The following is a 16,328-nucleotide window of genomic DNA, read 5'->3' on the forward strand; positions in this document are numbered from 1 at the left end:
CATCCATACTGGATCCTCACTGGGACTCGAATACCCTGCTGTTGTCCTGAGTCATAGAGATCCTGCAGCTTTGGTTCTGCAGGATTGGTCCCTTCACTAGCTCCAGCAGCTCATAGATGGGGTGGATGCTGGAGTGGGCCAACTCAGAGTCCTGGATCTAGACCTTGAGAGTAGCCGAGTTGGTTTGTCTACCAGCTCTCCCCAGCTCAAGACAACAGGGCCAGCTCTCCTGCTCTGCCTTGGCAAGGGGCAGGGCCAGCTCTCCCACACTCACACTATCACAACCAGCTCTCCAAAGCTGGCCTGTCCAAGGGCAGGACCAGGTCTCTGCATCCACACCACTGATGTTGCCACCATGCAGTGGCCAGTGATGGGTGGGTCCTGCTCAATGCAGAGCTCAGACATTAACATGGCCCCAGGTGGTAGCCCAGACCATAGATGTCCACATGGTGGTAACATGGGCCACAGACATCGACACAGACCACTGGTCATTGGCAGTGACAGGTCATCACCACAGCCTCAGGTGGCAGCACAGGCTACTCTCATCAGGCTGTTCCTCACCGAAATGGCATTTCCAGCTCCACCTCTCTTCCTCTCCCATCTCTCTACCACATACTTGCTTATTGTGGTAGTGGCATTCGTGTGAAGGTGGGTGGCCTGAAAACTCTTAATAAGACCCTATAGGGGCTGGAGAGATGGCTCAGCAGTGAAGAGCACTGACTGCTCTTCCAGAGGTCCTGAGTTCAACCACATGGTGGCTCACAACCATCTATAATGAGATCTGGCACCCCCTTCTGGCCTGCAGGTATACATGCAGACAGAATACTGTATACATAATACATACATACATACATACATACATACATACATTTTTTTAAAAAAGACCCTATAACATAGATGCTACACAAGAAATGGGGGAAATTTCTAACCCAGGGCCTGAAGTAGTCATGTAAATGTCTTGTTAACTAATTGAAAGGATTGGTCTGGAGAGATGGCTCAGCAGCTACAAGCACTTGCTCTTGCAGAAGACTGGAGTTCAAATCCCCAGTACTCTTATGATGGCTCACAGCTGTCCATCACTCCAGTTCCAGGGGAACTAATGCCCTCTTCTGACCTCCTCCAGCACCAGGCATGCATGTGGCAGCCAGCCACGCATGTGAGAGTGACAAACACATAAAATAATTAGGTAAACAATCAAAAGAAGATGCAGCCAACTGAATATATGCATATGCTAATAAGAGTTGAAATTTTCAATGGAAAAAAATAAACTTATGACATCTCCTTACATTTATAAATCAAATTCAAAGGCCATCTGTTGGCTTAAATGAGTCTGTTTTTATATTGGTCAAGAAAAGCAGACTTTTTTCAAGCCTAGTTTTCTGGCATGAAGGCATGAAGGTGTGACATTCCATGACTGTTATAGATGTGAACAGTTTTATTTACTGGGGTCATTAATAGCCTCTAACCTTCTAGGTAAACATTTAACTTTGAAGCATTAGCATATGATGATTCACTGGCTTGAAATCCTTCTTTCCTTATATGTACATGTTGGAACCATTAGGGCTTCAGCTTTTAAGTCCATATGCCCAGACAAAGGAACAAATTCACATGTATTATCTGCAGTGTGCCATGGTTTACGTAAGACCTGCCTATAGTTCAAATGAGATTGTTAGTTTTGTATCTCAAATTAGTTCCTGCCAACCCAGCAACTAAGAAAATGCCTTTGAAAAAACAAAAACTTTCCAAGCATGACCTGGTAATTGTTTTAATGGATTTTCAATGAAGGGTGAAGTGTTAAGTTATGTAGCCTGCAGGCATTCCATAAATATATTCAGACAGACTCAGCAGCCTGCATAGAAAAAAAAATCCAAATATGTACAGGTTCAGTCTTCTTATATTGTTTCTTCTGGGCCCTGGTAGCAAGATTCACAAGAACCTGCTGCGGTGAGTGTGGACCACCCAGAGCACAGAGACACTTTGTACTGGAGCCACTTGTTGGGCAGAGAGCAATGAGCTGCTTTAAGAGAGAGTAAGTGAGAGAGAGAGAGAGAGAGAGAGAGAGAGAGAGAGAGAGAGAGAGAGAGAGAGGCGGGATTATATGAGCAAGAGATATCGAGACCATGATTGGAAAAAGACAACTAGCCAAACTAGTGGAAACACATGAACTGTGAACCAATAGCTGAGGAGCCCCCATGGGACTGGACTAGGCCCTCTGGATAAGTGAGACAGTTGTTTAGCTTGAACTGTTTAGAGGGCCCCCACGCAGTGAGACCAGGAGCTGTCCCTAGTGCATGAGCCGGCTTTTTGGAACCTAGGGCCTATGCTGAGACACTTTGCTCATCCTTGATGCAGGGAAGAGGGGCTTGGACCTGCCTCAACTGAATGTACCAGGCTCTGCTGACTCCCCAGGGGACACCTTGCTTTGTAGGAGGTGAGAATTGGGGATGGGTTGGGAGGGAAGGCTGGGGAATGGGAGGAAAGAGGACAGGGGAATTCATGGTTGATATGTAAAACGAATAGAAAAATCTCTTAATAAAAATAAATAAATAAATAAAAAGAAAAAAAGCTGGCTAGAAACAAGTCAAGCTAAGATTGGGCATTAAAAAAAAACACATGATCATCTCATTTGATGCTGAAAAAGCATCCTCTTGCTTCCTGTGGACACAAAAGCAGAGCCTCCTTTCCAAAGAAACATATTCTTAGATCCAAATTTTGAAGTCAAGATAACCTTTAATATATATAGGTTTAACTTAACAGCCTTTATAATCAAATGTCTTTCTGCAGTTAGCTCATTAACAGTCAAAAATTTAAAGAAAACATAATATACATAATCCAGACTCTGTAATTTCCATCTTTACATGGCTATTTTTATATTATTTTTATTGTCTCTTTAAAGACTTCATTTTTAAAAACTATTTCATTTCTTTATATAACTGCCTATATTCATTTTCCTCTGTCTTTTAAGCCTATGCACATTTTTACATACATTGTAAACCGTTTAGAGACTTATTCCATCTGAATCTGTCTTCTTGTGTATCTGTGATTCTTTTCTGACCAGGAGAGATTTTAAACTGCTAAGCTGCGTGGCTAGGATGAAAGCGGCAGCAGCCCTGGCTGCTGGTTCCACCCTGCTCGGCTTTTCAACATGGCGTGGGTACCTCGGGTACCAAGGTGTCACGTTCAAACTCCCAATTCTAGGAAGCAGTCTTAAGCAATGTGCCTGTGTTTTTAAGCCTGAGGCTGTGCTCCCAAGCCCACAGGCAGCAGCTGAGAGAAGCCTCTTTGTATTGTGGCCCATGAGAGCCCACCGGAGCCCACCGTGTAGCCGCTGAAGCCTGCCGTGACCAAGGGACACGTCTCTCTGTACCACTGCCAGTAATGAGATACACAAACTAGGAAACTGTTCTTAGCTCCATTTAGGACCTCCTTTTAAGTTCTCTCAGGTTTTCGGTGGAAACTCTTGCCCCATGTTGGGTGCCATTTGTAGGTGGTCATGGTCCCACCTGGCCCCGTGGTTTGGACAAATCTCTCCCATCCGCAGTCCCGGGACCACTTCAAAAGTAATTACACAGAGGCTTATATTATTTACAAACTGTATAGACTATGGCTCCAATTTATATTAGCTAGCTCTTTCAACTTAATTCAACCCATTCCTATTAATCTATGTCTTGTCATATGGCTTCAAGGCTTACCGGTACTTTCACATCTTCCTTCTTATGTGGCTGGATCATCTTTCCTCACTTTGTCTTTCTTCTCTCTCTCTCTCTCTCTCTCTCTCTCTCTCTCTCTCTCTCTCTCTCTCTCTCTCTCTCTCTCTCTCTCTTTGATTTCCTGCCTGGCTGTAAGTTTTCTTGCCATAGGCCCAAACAGCTTTATTTATTAGCCAGTGGGAGCAACACATATTCATAGCATATAGAAAGACATACCACAGCATGAGTGCAAACTTGTACAGCCATTTTGGAAACCAGTATGGTGACTTTTCAGAAAATTGGAAATCAATTTGCCTCGGGACCCAGCAATGCTACTCTTGGGCATATACCAAAGGGATGCTCAATCATACCACAAAAACATTTGTTCAACTATGTTCATAGCAGCATTTATTCATAATAGCCAGAGCCTGGAAACAACCTAGATGCCTCTCCACCGAAGAATAAATTTAAAAAATGTGGTACATATACAAAATGGGGTGCTACTCAGCTGTAAAAAACAATGGCATCATGAAACTTGAAGGTAAATGAATGGAACTAGAAAATATCATCCTGAGTGAGATAACCCAGGATAAGAAAGACAAACAAGATATGTACTTACTCATAAGTGGAAACTAGATGTAAAGCAAAGGATAACCAGATTACAACCCACAGCTCCAGAGAAACTAGGTAACAAGGAGGACCCTAAGAGGGACACATGGATCATGCTGAGAAGGGTAAATAGGTTAAACTGGGGGTGGGGTGGTACACCCATGATGGGGGATGAGAACATGAGGGAATGGCTGGTTAATCTTGGGGAAGAATGGAGGGGGAAAGCAATGAAAGAGATATCTTGATAAAGGGAGCTATTAGGGAGAAATCTGGTGCTAGGGAAATTTCCAGGAATCCACAAGGATGACCCCAGCTAAGACTACTAACAATAGTGGAGAGGGTGCCTGGACTGGCCTTCCTGTAATTATAATGGTGAGTACCCCAACTGTCATCATTGAGCCTTCATCCAATAACTGATGAAAGCAGACACAGAGATTCATAGCCAACCCGAGGCTGAGCTCCAGGAATCTAGCTGGAAAGGGAGGAAGGATTGTATGAGTAAGGAGGGTCAAGATCATGATGGGGAGGTCTGCAGAGACAACTGAATCAGGCTCGTGGGAACTCACCAACTCTAGATGGAGAGCTGTGGAGCCTGCATAGGACCTAACTGGGCCTGCTGCAAATGAAGACAGTTGTGTAGCTTGGTGTGTTTGAGGAGCCCGGGCAGTGGGATTAGGATCTATCCCTGGTGCATGAGTTGGCTTTTTGGAGCTCATTCCCTATGCTGGGATGCCTTGCTCATCCTTGACGAAATGGGGAGGGGCTTGGTCCTGCCTCAGCTGAATGTACCAGGCTTTGTAGACTCCCCATGTAGACTTACCATTTTGGAGGAGTGGATGGGGGTGGAGTGGGGGTGGGGAGGTGGCAGGGAGAGCAGGAGGGGTGATGGGAGGGGCAATTGTGGCTGGTACATAAATTTAAAAAAATAAAGCATGGTGAAATCCAGCAGCCCTCACATTCCAGTGTGTCTTAGTAGATATCACTCCTTTCCCAGCAGTCAAAAGGTTCAAAGACAACACAACATACAGTATCCACACTCTGTGTATTTTTCATCTTTATGTGGCTTATAATATAATATATATGTATATATATTTCATTTTTAAGGATTTTATTTTAAAACTATATTTTTTATTTGACTATTTTTTTCTCTTCTCACTCCTGAGCACATTTTAAAAGACAGTGTGACCCTTTTAGAGGCTCTCTTTGTCTGAATCTGTCCTTATTGTGCATCTGTAACCTTTTTTTGTCTGCATGAGCAAAATCCAAACTGTTGTGAAACTTTGATCAAGGTGTGCTGGTGGCTGGCTCCTCCCCAACTTGGTTCCCTGAGAACTTAGCCTTACTGTGGAGGTACCTGTGGGAGCCATGGTTACCTCACCAACTCTGGGGAGTTTTGGGGTCCACACTGCCACCAAGTAGTGAGCTGCCCAGTTTTTGATGCTAATGCTAAGTCAGGAAGCCATCTCTTAAAGGATCTGTGCCTCTGTTCACTGCTAGAAAGCAGAGCTTACTCAAGAAAAAACGGTTACCAAGAAGCCGAGTTTGACTCCATTCATGTACGCCTAGAATCCTTTTCCAAGTTCTCTCAGGTTTCTCAAGGAAATTCAGGCCCCACATTGGGCACCATTTGTAAGCTGAAGATCCCCCTACCCCATGTTCCGAAATAATCAACACAGAAACTTTTTTAATTTAATTTTTTATTTTTATTAAGAAATTTTCTATTCATTTTACATACCAACCACAGATCTCTCTCTCCTCCTTCCTCCTACCCCACTGCCTTCCTCCCCAACCCACACCCATTCCCACCTCCTCCAAGGCAAGGTCTCCCATGGGGCCAGCAGAGCCTGGTACATTCAGTTGTGGCAGGTCCAAGCCCCCCTCCCCCTGACCCCTGCACCAAGGCTGCACAAGGTGTCCCACCATAGTCACTGGGCTCCCACAACCTGGCTCATGCACCAGGGATGGTTCCAATCTCACTGCCTGAGGGCCCCCCAAACAGTTCAAGCTAAACAAATGTCTTGCCTATCCACAGGGCCTAGTCCACTCCCATAGGGGCTCCACAGCTACTGGTCCACAGTTCATGAGTTTCCACCAGTTTGGCTGGCCATCTCTGTACATTCTGTACGTTTTACCATTATGTTCAACACAGAAACTTAACATGAATTACAAATACTCGGCCAGTAGTTCAGGCTTGATAATATCTAACTCGTACTCTTAAATGAACCAATATTTCTTATCTATGCTTTGCTTAGTATCTTGTTACCTTATTTTTTACATGTCCTGCTTTCTCTGCATCTAGCAGCAGCTCTCTCCGACACCACCCTTCTTCATCCCATCTTCATCTTCATTCTGAGTTTGGCTTTCCTGCCTAACTTGCCTGTACAGCTATTGGTCAGTCAGCTTGTTTATTAAACCTATCATAGCCATATATATTCCCACAGGTTTATTTCTCAGCACAGGCCAGGACCATACTGACCCCTCAGTGCCCAGGGTACTCTGCCCCAGGCCTGTGTCCATGTATATCTTTGCCCAGCTGTCTGTCCATGTGCTGAGCAGCACCATACAAACTTCTCAGTGCCTGGGGTACTCTGCCCCAGGCCTATATGTGTGTATACCTTCACCCAGCTGTCTGCTGATGCGCTGGACCATACTGACTCCTCAGTGCCTGGGGTACTCTGCCCAGTCCTTTGTGTGTGTGTGTGTGTGTTTGTGTGTCTGTGTGTGTTTGTGTCTTCGCCCCATCAGTTCGTTTTGGAGCAGGGCCATGTTTTCTCTTCTTTCTCAGAGCCTAGGGCAGAGGGCCTCCAGATCTTCCTTCATGTGTGTGTTTTCATGGCTCATTCCTCTCATTCCTCCCAGGCAGCCCGTGGAGGTCCAACAGAGGCTGTTTCCAGCTCAGCTGGATCTAGAAACAGAATAAGTTTCATCAGGAGACATGGATAAGGTTTTGACCAAGTTTTTGACAATGTTTGATATTCCCCAGACAGATCCGGGTGAGGTGACCACCCTCGGTCCCGTCCCTGCTACCCTGTGTTTGGGGAAAGTTTCTGCTGGTTTTGATTCTTTTTCTGTGTCTTGTCTCAAGCTGGGAACAACACTTCTTAGGGCACTGAGCTCTTCCCTCTTGGGGCAATTCTCCTGCTTGTCACCAGCAACCTTCACATCTGCTCCCCAGTAAAAGGACCAAAGCAGATGATGTACTACGTCTCACATGACTGTCTTTCTAAGAATATTCCTAAGAAGTGCTCAGTTATTCCTTCTCACCACTGGGCTTAAGTCTGTGGGAGCAGCTCTGTGAGGGACTCATGAGAAAGGGACAAGGTACTCGGATGGAGACATAGCAGATAAATGAAGAGTTATTAATAAAACACTCAGTTCTGAGGCGGGGGAAACACAACGAAGGTTTAGGTCAGGTCATGTGGGCAATGAGGCCAGGGACACAGGTCAGGAGCAAGTAGAGGGTGAAAAAGATCCCAAAGCCTCCATGGACTGCCAGGTACAGAACTCAGTGCCAAAATGGCCTGGGGCAACTGGAGGAGGAGGGGAGTGGGCTCTGGGTAAGAAGAGGTAATCAGAGAAAGTGTGATTGAAGGATGTAGCCAGGGAGGTGGGCTCTTGACGCTCTAGGCAGGACACACAGGACAATCCCAATGCATGAACAATGAGAGAATGTGGTCATCACATCTAGTGATGAGCAAAGGCTATGACGTCACTGCAGAGGCTCCTGGGAAGACAACTGGAGGAAAAAATAGTTTACAAACCAATGCCTACAGAAGAGGAGAAAGAGCTCAGAATTCATTGACTGGAACACACAGGAGTCCCACAGACCTCAGGGGGCAAACAGAGGTGGCCGGAAGCAATGGCAACGTGATAGTACAAGATGGGAACAGGAAAGTGAGTGCTGCACATGTGTGAGTCTGTGGCCCTCGTGTTCTGAGGAGAGGTGATGCCCAAGTGTCCAGGCCTTTTAGCCCTACGAATGTCTACCATAGTCATAGGGAGGACTGCAAGGCCCACCCTCTGCATCTTGAGTACTCACACAAAAATATTTGAAATGCAGGCCAAAACCGGATCACAAGCCCATATCCCTCATCACTCACTAGGTCTGAGGCTCCCAGATGGACAGGCAGTGCTCTAACCTCCTTTGCCTGGTACCCGATAGCACCTCACGTGTGAAGAGCACAGGCTGCAAATGACGTGAAAGTAAGTTCTGTGCTCACCTCCCAGCTCCACGGTGAGCAGAGCAAAGGCAGAGTCAACTCTGTTCTCACGGCACATGGGCCCTTTAAAGTGTGACTGTCAGGACAGAAGGAAACCTGCATGTGGTTGCACATGTATGCACAGACCAGAAAGAGATGTTCTTCTCTAGCACTCATGGACCCAATCTCTAAGACTCATGTCTGCAGGTTTGTGCCACGGGCCCATGAGAGAGTTGTGCCCCACCAAGTAGATCCCTCTATCACGGGTCAGCATCCCAAAGCCAGACTTTGATGGACACAGTTGACTAGAGTGAGCACCACAAAGGAGACAGGAGGGAGCAGATGTTCTGGCAAAGATCCATTTGAATGGCGGAGCCTCCAGCACACACGGCAGCGTCCACAGCCAGCGCTGCTCACCCTAGTGCATTGAAAGGAAAAGCATCTCTACCCACACACACGTCTCAACCTCTCCTCTGCTCCCTCAGCCTCTGAAGCACAAGGTGACCTGGCTGCTCCTGGTCCCTCACTGCATCCCACAGGGATGTGTTGACTTTACCCCATTCTCCTCCTCCCTCTTCAGGGTCCTTACATCCCAATGTACCATAACTGCTATATTTGTCAAGAAGAATAGATGCTGGTTCCCACATTCCTGCCTGTGCCAGATGAAACCAAACTGCCTCTCATAAGATCAACTTCAATTTTCCTCTGGTTCATAGACTATCAATGGAGTTTTCTAAATGCCAACATACAACAATTTAGAAAACCAGTTATGAGGCTAGAGAGATGGCTCAGCAGTTTAGACCTGAGTTGAGGTCTCAGCACCCATTTCAGGCATTTCATGACTACCTGTGATCTCAGCTCCAGGGATGGGATCCAACACACAGTTCTGACCTCCACAGGCACTGCACACATGTGGCATGCACTCACAGGGTACACACACACACACACACACACACACAGAGAGAGAGAGAGAGAGAGAGAGAGAGAGAGAGAGAGAGAGAGGGAGAGAGAGAGAGAGAGAGAGAGAGAGAGAGAGAGAGAAAATTTAAAAAAATGAAACATCAAAAATGTACTCAAGTATTTCTCACAGCATTTTGTCTACATACCCTTTTGTTGCCCTATGATGAGAAGTCAGAGGTTTTGGCCACTCTCCCTAAAGTTGCTACCCTTGAGATCTGGTCTCATTCACAGAGGTCATGGGGCTTCTGCACTTCCTGATGTCTGTATTATAAACTGCTGCCCACTAGATTTACGTGAAAATTTAGGGCTGAACTTCAGTCCTCACAAGCACGTTCCTAGCTCCTGTCTTCTGGATGTGAAAAAGAACATCCGGAGGTTTGGTGATACCTGATTTATAAAAAGACTAATGCAGCTGAGTGGTGGTGGCATGCCTTTAATCCCAGCACTCGGGAGGCAGAGGCAGGCAGATCTGTGTGAGTTCAAGGTCAGCCTGGTCTCCAAAGTGAGTTCTAGGAAAGGTGCAAAGCTACACAGAAAAAACCTGTCTCGAAAAACCAAAAAAAAAAAAAAAAAAAAAAAAAAAAAAAAAGACTAATGCTTTTGCATCCCATGTCTATGCCATCAGACATACAAAATGGTTTTTAGGGCTTCACAGATTTTTTTTCATTCAGTGATGCATGTTCATTGTCTTTTCTCCAATGTATATATGAGACTCTCCACAAAAGACAACATGTAATAACTAAAATTCTAATAAATGCAAGAACAGAGAGGACCAGGAGACAGGAAAGCAAACTTGACTGGGTTTGACCATTTAGATAATAACAAACTATTTTAAAATCTTGGGCAGATAGCACAGGCGTTACTTTCTCCCTGGAACACACTATCTTCCTGTGTTGAAGGATGACAAGGGACAAAGTATTAAAGAGAAGTTGAATCCTGTGTTGATGCTTAGACAACACAGTATGGGATGGAATGTCACTCTAGACGAGCGTGGAACTGCAGCCCTCTGCTCTGGTGAAGCAGGCAGAGCACTGCTTCCACACACCTGAAAACCACGACCTGACTCTCCCAGCCCTTTGCCGCCCCTAACGGAGGTGCAAACTCTCCACTCCTGGGTCCTTTCCCATTGAACCTGACCAGGGATGCATTATTTACCACTCCTGTATTCTGTATTTCTCAAGCTGACCACATCACTCTTTGAGTCTGTAGTGTATGGAATAAAGTGAGTACAGAAAATAACTTACACATACATTATTGTCTCTAGCAGGGGAAGCCACACTGCTTCACTAAAGGACCACCTCAGCTTTCCTTTCATTCATATCATTCAATAGAATTAAGATGGGTATTAAAATACATTTGTAAATCCTGTGGTTGTAGTTGTACTGATGACTACATAATGTACACTTAACATAGCAAAAAATATTATAAAACATCATATACTTATGAAATGCAAAATAATATATGACTACTCTAAATAATTCAAAATAATTACAGAAACAATCTCCCTTAGACCAGGAAAATACTGAAATAAGTATTATAATTAAAAGAGATTTCAGCTGGGCGGTGGTAGAGCACGCCTTTAATCCCAGCACTCAGGAGGCAGAGCCAGGTGGATCTCTGTGAGTTTGAGGCCAGCCTGGGCTACCAAGTGAGTTTCAGGAGAGGCGCAAAGCTACACAGAGAAACCCTGTCTCGAAAAACCAAAAAAAAAAGAGATTTCTATCACTTCTTCAGGCCATTTTCAAACCAGGACAATTGGCACTATTTTAAACATCAGTCAAACTGCTTTTCTCCACTGCAGATCAAATTCTATATATTGCATTATTAACCAAATATGCTTTTATTCTTAATTGCTTTTATATTATTATTATTAATACAATTATCATTATACCCGGGTAGGTACATGAAGTATGTGTTAGAGTACATGCCATGGCACATGTGTGGGGTTCAGAAGACAACTTGGAGCAGATGATTCTCTCCTTTCAACTTTATGGAGGTTGCAACTCATGTCACAGGTTATAAAAGGCAAGTACATTTACTAAGGAAGCCATCTCACCAGACCTAGCATAGACAATTTGAATCTTGATAGAGTATACATTGTTTTAGAAAAAGGAACATACCACCAAGCATATGATGCAATCATACTGAAGTATTCACTCTTTGTGATATAGTGATAGCTTATTGGAGAGTGGGTAATTCATTATTACACTTAAAAACCGACTATTACGTATCATTTATTCCTCCTTCTGGTTTTCTTTTACAATGAAATCATTTGTATTCACTGCATAAAGTATCTGTCCAGGTTCAGACCAGCAAACTGACATTAAGGTGAGCAAGAATGGTGATTTGGAACGTGATCAACACCATGGCTTGGACAAAGTTCCAAATGAGAATTTTCACAAGAGTGAGGCATTAGGTAAATACTGAGTGCTACTCTGAGTAGTTATCTATTTCTGCCCCAGGGTGTGTAGCTCGCACAGCCTCACAACTTCTAGATGACACTTACACTGCCTTGACCTATCACTAAAGCATCTTCCCATTCCTAAATGCACTAGAACAGGGTAAGGGGTGATCTGGTACTCACAGGGTGTGTTTCTCCCAAATCGTGAGCCTCGACACTGTATCACCATTGGTTCTTTCTATGTGCTTTGGACATCACCACAGTGATGAGATCAGGATTCCTGCAGCAATGACTACCCTGGCATATGTTACCTCAATCTCTACCTTATCATATGCATTCATATTGGATTTGGAAATCCAGAAATTTACACAGACTACAAAATCTCTTGTATGACAATTAATGATCTCAGATCCTAATAATGAGCCCAGATAGCGAGATTTAGAGCCACAGAATTTGGAACTCTGTGTGGGATTCCCCTCTCAGCCCTCTCACCTAAAAGCAACACAGGTTTGGGTTCATTCATCATTGTGTCTCCTTGATTCCACCCAGGGGATGTGAATAACTAAAGACATACTGTAGTGCTGTTCCCGAGTGACTCAATGAACACAAGGCATGTGGTGTAAATGCTGAGGAAGGTTAGTTATTGGCAGAATGTGCTGCCACAGACCTCACAACTTAGTTGGTTCATAGACACATAAACCCACAGGTAACACATTCTCAAGCAATTGTTCTTCTGGAACATAACCATGCTTTTTGTGAAAGTGTTCATTTTTAATTTCACATGGACTTGGCTTGGACAGAGTTGTAGAAAGGTTTAAAAATAGTTCCTAATTTGGCCTGAGTGCATCCTCAGAATCTACTTCTAACATAGGCCACCATTATTCTCCAGAATGTTGTAGATTCCTAACTATGGCTATTATATCCTGTTTGAATGAGGACTCACAAACACTGAGTAGACTGAAATTCTACTGAAGGTCTGCTATGGCTACAGAAAATTGACCATCATACATTATTAATGCCTCACAAATATGAGGGCTACTATGTTTAGCCACTGGCCAACTCATAGGAAAGGCCAGTTTATCAAGGCAAGCACTGCATCTCCTGAGCTACCAACACAGCCCTCAAAAGGGGCATAAAGTCTGACAGGTTTACCAAATGGAGTTTTTATGTTCAGTTTCTAAGTCATTAGACATGCACAATAAATCTCAGGAGTTTGTTAATGTGATACATGTTCCTTCTGTCTGCATTCTCTATACCATAGGTGATATATGTTCCTCCCCTCTGCATCTGCCATACCATAAGTGATATATGTTCCTTCCATCTCCATCCTCTATACCATAAGAGATATATGTTCCTTCCGTCTGCATCCTCTATACCATATGTGATACATGTTCCTTCCATCTACATCCTCTATACCATATGTGATATATGTTCCTCCCCTCTGCATTTCCCTATACCATGGGTGATATATGTTCCTTCTGTTTCAGTAAGAAGTGGCACGTGGAAAATAACTAAAATACATAATACTGAAAACTGTCAGGTCAAGGACACAGGAGAAAATGGGATTCAGTCTGAGGAACTAAATAAGGATAAACAGAAACACAACAATGTCTTTGTACTCAGATGCTTTTGAGGAAGATGAAATAGAAGGAATAAATGAAGAAGTGAGTCTTCTTTTTTACAATTCACATTCATGACATGATGTGGATAATTCATACAAGACCATAAACTGATGACTTTGTGTTCTAGTTTGAATGTAAAATGTCCCCCATAGCTTTGTGTGTTTAAACATGTAGTATGGAGCTGGTGGTGTTGTTTGGGAAGGGTTTGGATCCTTTAAAGGTGGAGTATCCTTGGGTGAAGGGAGGTTCTGGGAAGACCCCATTCCCACCTCAGTTAACTCTCTGCCTTCTGATTGTGGATGTGAATGCAATGTTAATGTTGTTGTTTGCTTTTGCTCTTTTGAGGGGTCCATCACCCAGTTCCCAAATAAATCACACACAATGGTGTATTCTTAATTATAAATGGCTAGCCTTAGCTTGGCTTGTTTATAACCAGCTTTTCTTAAATTAAATTAACCCATCTATTGTAGCAAAAATCTTAAAAGGTCTTATTAATAAAAACAAACCCAGGAGCCAGGTATTGGGGTGAATGCTGAAAAGATCAGAGAAGCAGAACAAGCCACATCCAACCTCACCTTGACAATTCCTCAGCTGATCTTGTTTCCTCAGACTGAAAGCCTCTGTGTCCTCATGCGAATAGATCTCATTCAAACTGCTGCTAAAAGCTAAAAGCTTAATCAGCTCTAGTTCCTGGTCCTCATGCCTTATGTACCTTTCTGCTTCCTGCCATCACTTCCTGGGATTAAAGGCATGTATATATATCACCATGCCTGGCTGTTTCCAGTGTGGCTTTGAACTCACAGTGATCCAAACGGATCTCTGCCTCCAGAATGCTAGGATTAATCCCATGTGCTACCACTGCCTAAACCTATGTTTAATATAGTAGCTATTCTGTTTTCTGACCCGCAGATAAGTTTATTGGGGTACACAATATGTCAACAACAGTCTATCTTTTGGCTCTGGGCTTTTATGCTTCTCTATTTCTGTCTGTCTGTCTGTCTTACTCTGTTGCTAGTTGTGCAGCTGGGGGACTGGCCCCTTGCATCGTTCTCTCCTTGTTCTCCTGCTCATTCTTCTTTTTCTCCCAGATTTCTCCTTCTATTTATGCTCTCTGCCTGCCAACCCCCCCCCCCATTTCTCTCTCCTACCTAGCTGTTCAGCTCTTTATTAGACCATCAGGTGTTTTAGACAGACAAAGTAACACAACCTCACAGAGTTAAACAAATGCAACATAAAAGATTGCAAACCAGCTTTGCATCATTAAACAAATGTTCCAGAGAATAAACAAAAGTAACACACCCTAAAATAATATTCGACAAGATGTTACTGTTGTCCCATGTACCTACAGCCCTCCCTCCCCTGCCAACATCCATGTCTCCACCAACATGATGCAGTGATCCACTTGACAATAAGCCACAATAAACCCTTCCTCCATCAACCTGTTTCATGTCACTGATTTTATCACAGCAATGAGAAAAGGAGATGAAATACGGTGATTCAGGAATAGACCCTGGCTGATACTTCTGTCCACTGAAGGACCCTTGAGTGGACTTTCTTACCCTGCCTTCCAAGAAAGGAAGAACTTGATTGCTGCTAGATTGTTCATTTGATCTGACCTGGAATGCCTTTACCTACCACTAACAAGTTCAGCATTTTGCAGGTTGGTCTCTCTACCCATTATCAATGTTGTCCTCATCCATTCCATTGAAATCTGGATGAAAGTCAGGAGAGAGATGGATCTGACCAGGAATGACCTACCACCACCAACATCATTGCTTTGAAGGCTGTTCTCCTTACCCAAGTCATCCTCAGAGTCATCCTCATCACTATCATTGATACATGGAAGTCAGTGGAGAGGTGTATGTGGCCAGGAATACCATTACCTACTACTACCAAGAGCATCACTTTGAAGGTTGTTCTTCTTACCAAAGTCATCTTCATTGTCGTCCTCCTCCTTATCATCGATGTCTGGAAGGAAGAAAGTGGAGAGAGTGAGTGAATGACTCATACCTCAGTGACTGTAGTAGGTGAAGCCTTGCTACCTTACACAAGAACAAACTCAGCATTTCTTTGGTTCACATCACTCACTGAGAACCACAATAGACATTCTACTCATGAGATAAAGTAACACTTCACATATTAAAAATACTGCAAAATATGTTCATTCTTTTTACAGAGGAGATACCATCTTATTTGTAGCTACTGTTAATAACAAACTAGGGACTTGAGAGATGGCTCAGTGGTTAAGAGCACTGCTCTTCCAGAGGACTAGGGTTTGATTCCCAGTACCAACACAGTGGTTCACTACCATGTGTAATTCCAATTCTTGGTGATCCAATGCCCTCTCTGGCCTCCACTGGTACTAGGCAACATGTGTACCAACATACATGGCAGGTCAAATACCTTCAAATTGCTTAAATCTAAAGCACAAACTATTGAATTTCCACAGTACCGTCATAAGTGCTACAGGACTTTTCGACTTTTTGCAAGGTCTTTTTTTGAGGTATGTCACTCTGTTCAGGAACCTTGGTACTTCTGAAACCCATTTTTTTCTGTGTAGCAGAAACTAGAATGCATCACAGCAAAAATAGGTTTGGTGAATCATAAAATAAAAGGAAAATTAGTCTTTGTTCTATGATAAACATTTGATCTCATTGCTGATTTGTAAGAACATTGTTTTAATTCAGAATGTCACTTCTGGAAGATCAAGGACATCAGTGAACATTTAAAGCACATGTAACATGGTCAGTGCATGGAAGATCTCAGTCCAGGTAGATGAGACAGTATTGGCAGAAGAGCATTTGACTGAGTGTGCAGAATGGCCAGCATCCAAAATAATTTTATGTAC

General features: G+C 43.7%; 1 long non-coding RNA gene across 1 annotated transcript; it reads right to left on the reverse strand.

The window, feature by feature from the left end:
- Positions 1–5,978: 5,978 nt before the first annotated feature.
- LOC143274206 (uncharacterized) lies at positions 5,979–15,465 on the reverse strand. The gene is made up of 2 exons (XR_013052652.1): positions 15,407–15,465; positions 5,979–7,203 (listed from the first exon to the last, which is right to left on the reverse strand). It is a non-coding gene; the product is annotated as an uncharacterized LOC143274206 (long non-coding RNA).
- Between the last annotated feature and the right edge of the window lie 863 nt (positions 15,466–16,328).

This window comes from Peromyscus maniculatus, chromosome 7 (assembly GCF_049852395.1).
Source record: "Peromyscus maniculatus bairdii isolate BWxNUB_F1_BW_parent chromosome 7, HU_Pman_BW_mat_3.1, whole genome shotgun sequence".
NCBI classification, from domain to species: domain Eukaryota; kingdom Metazoa; phylum Chordata; class Mammalia; order Rodentia; family Cricetidae; genus Peromyscus; species Peromyscus maniculatus.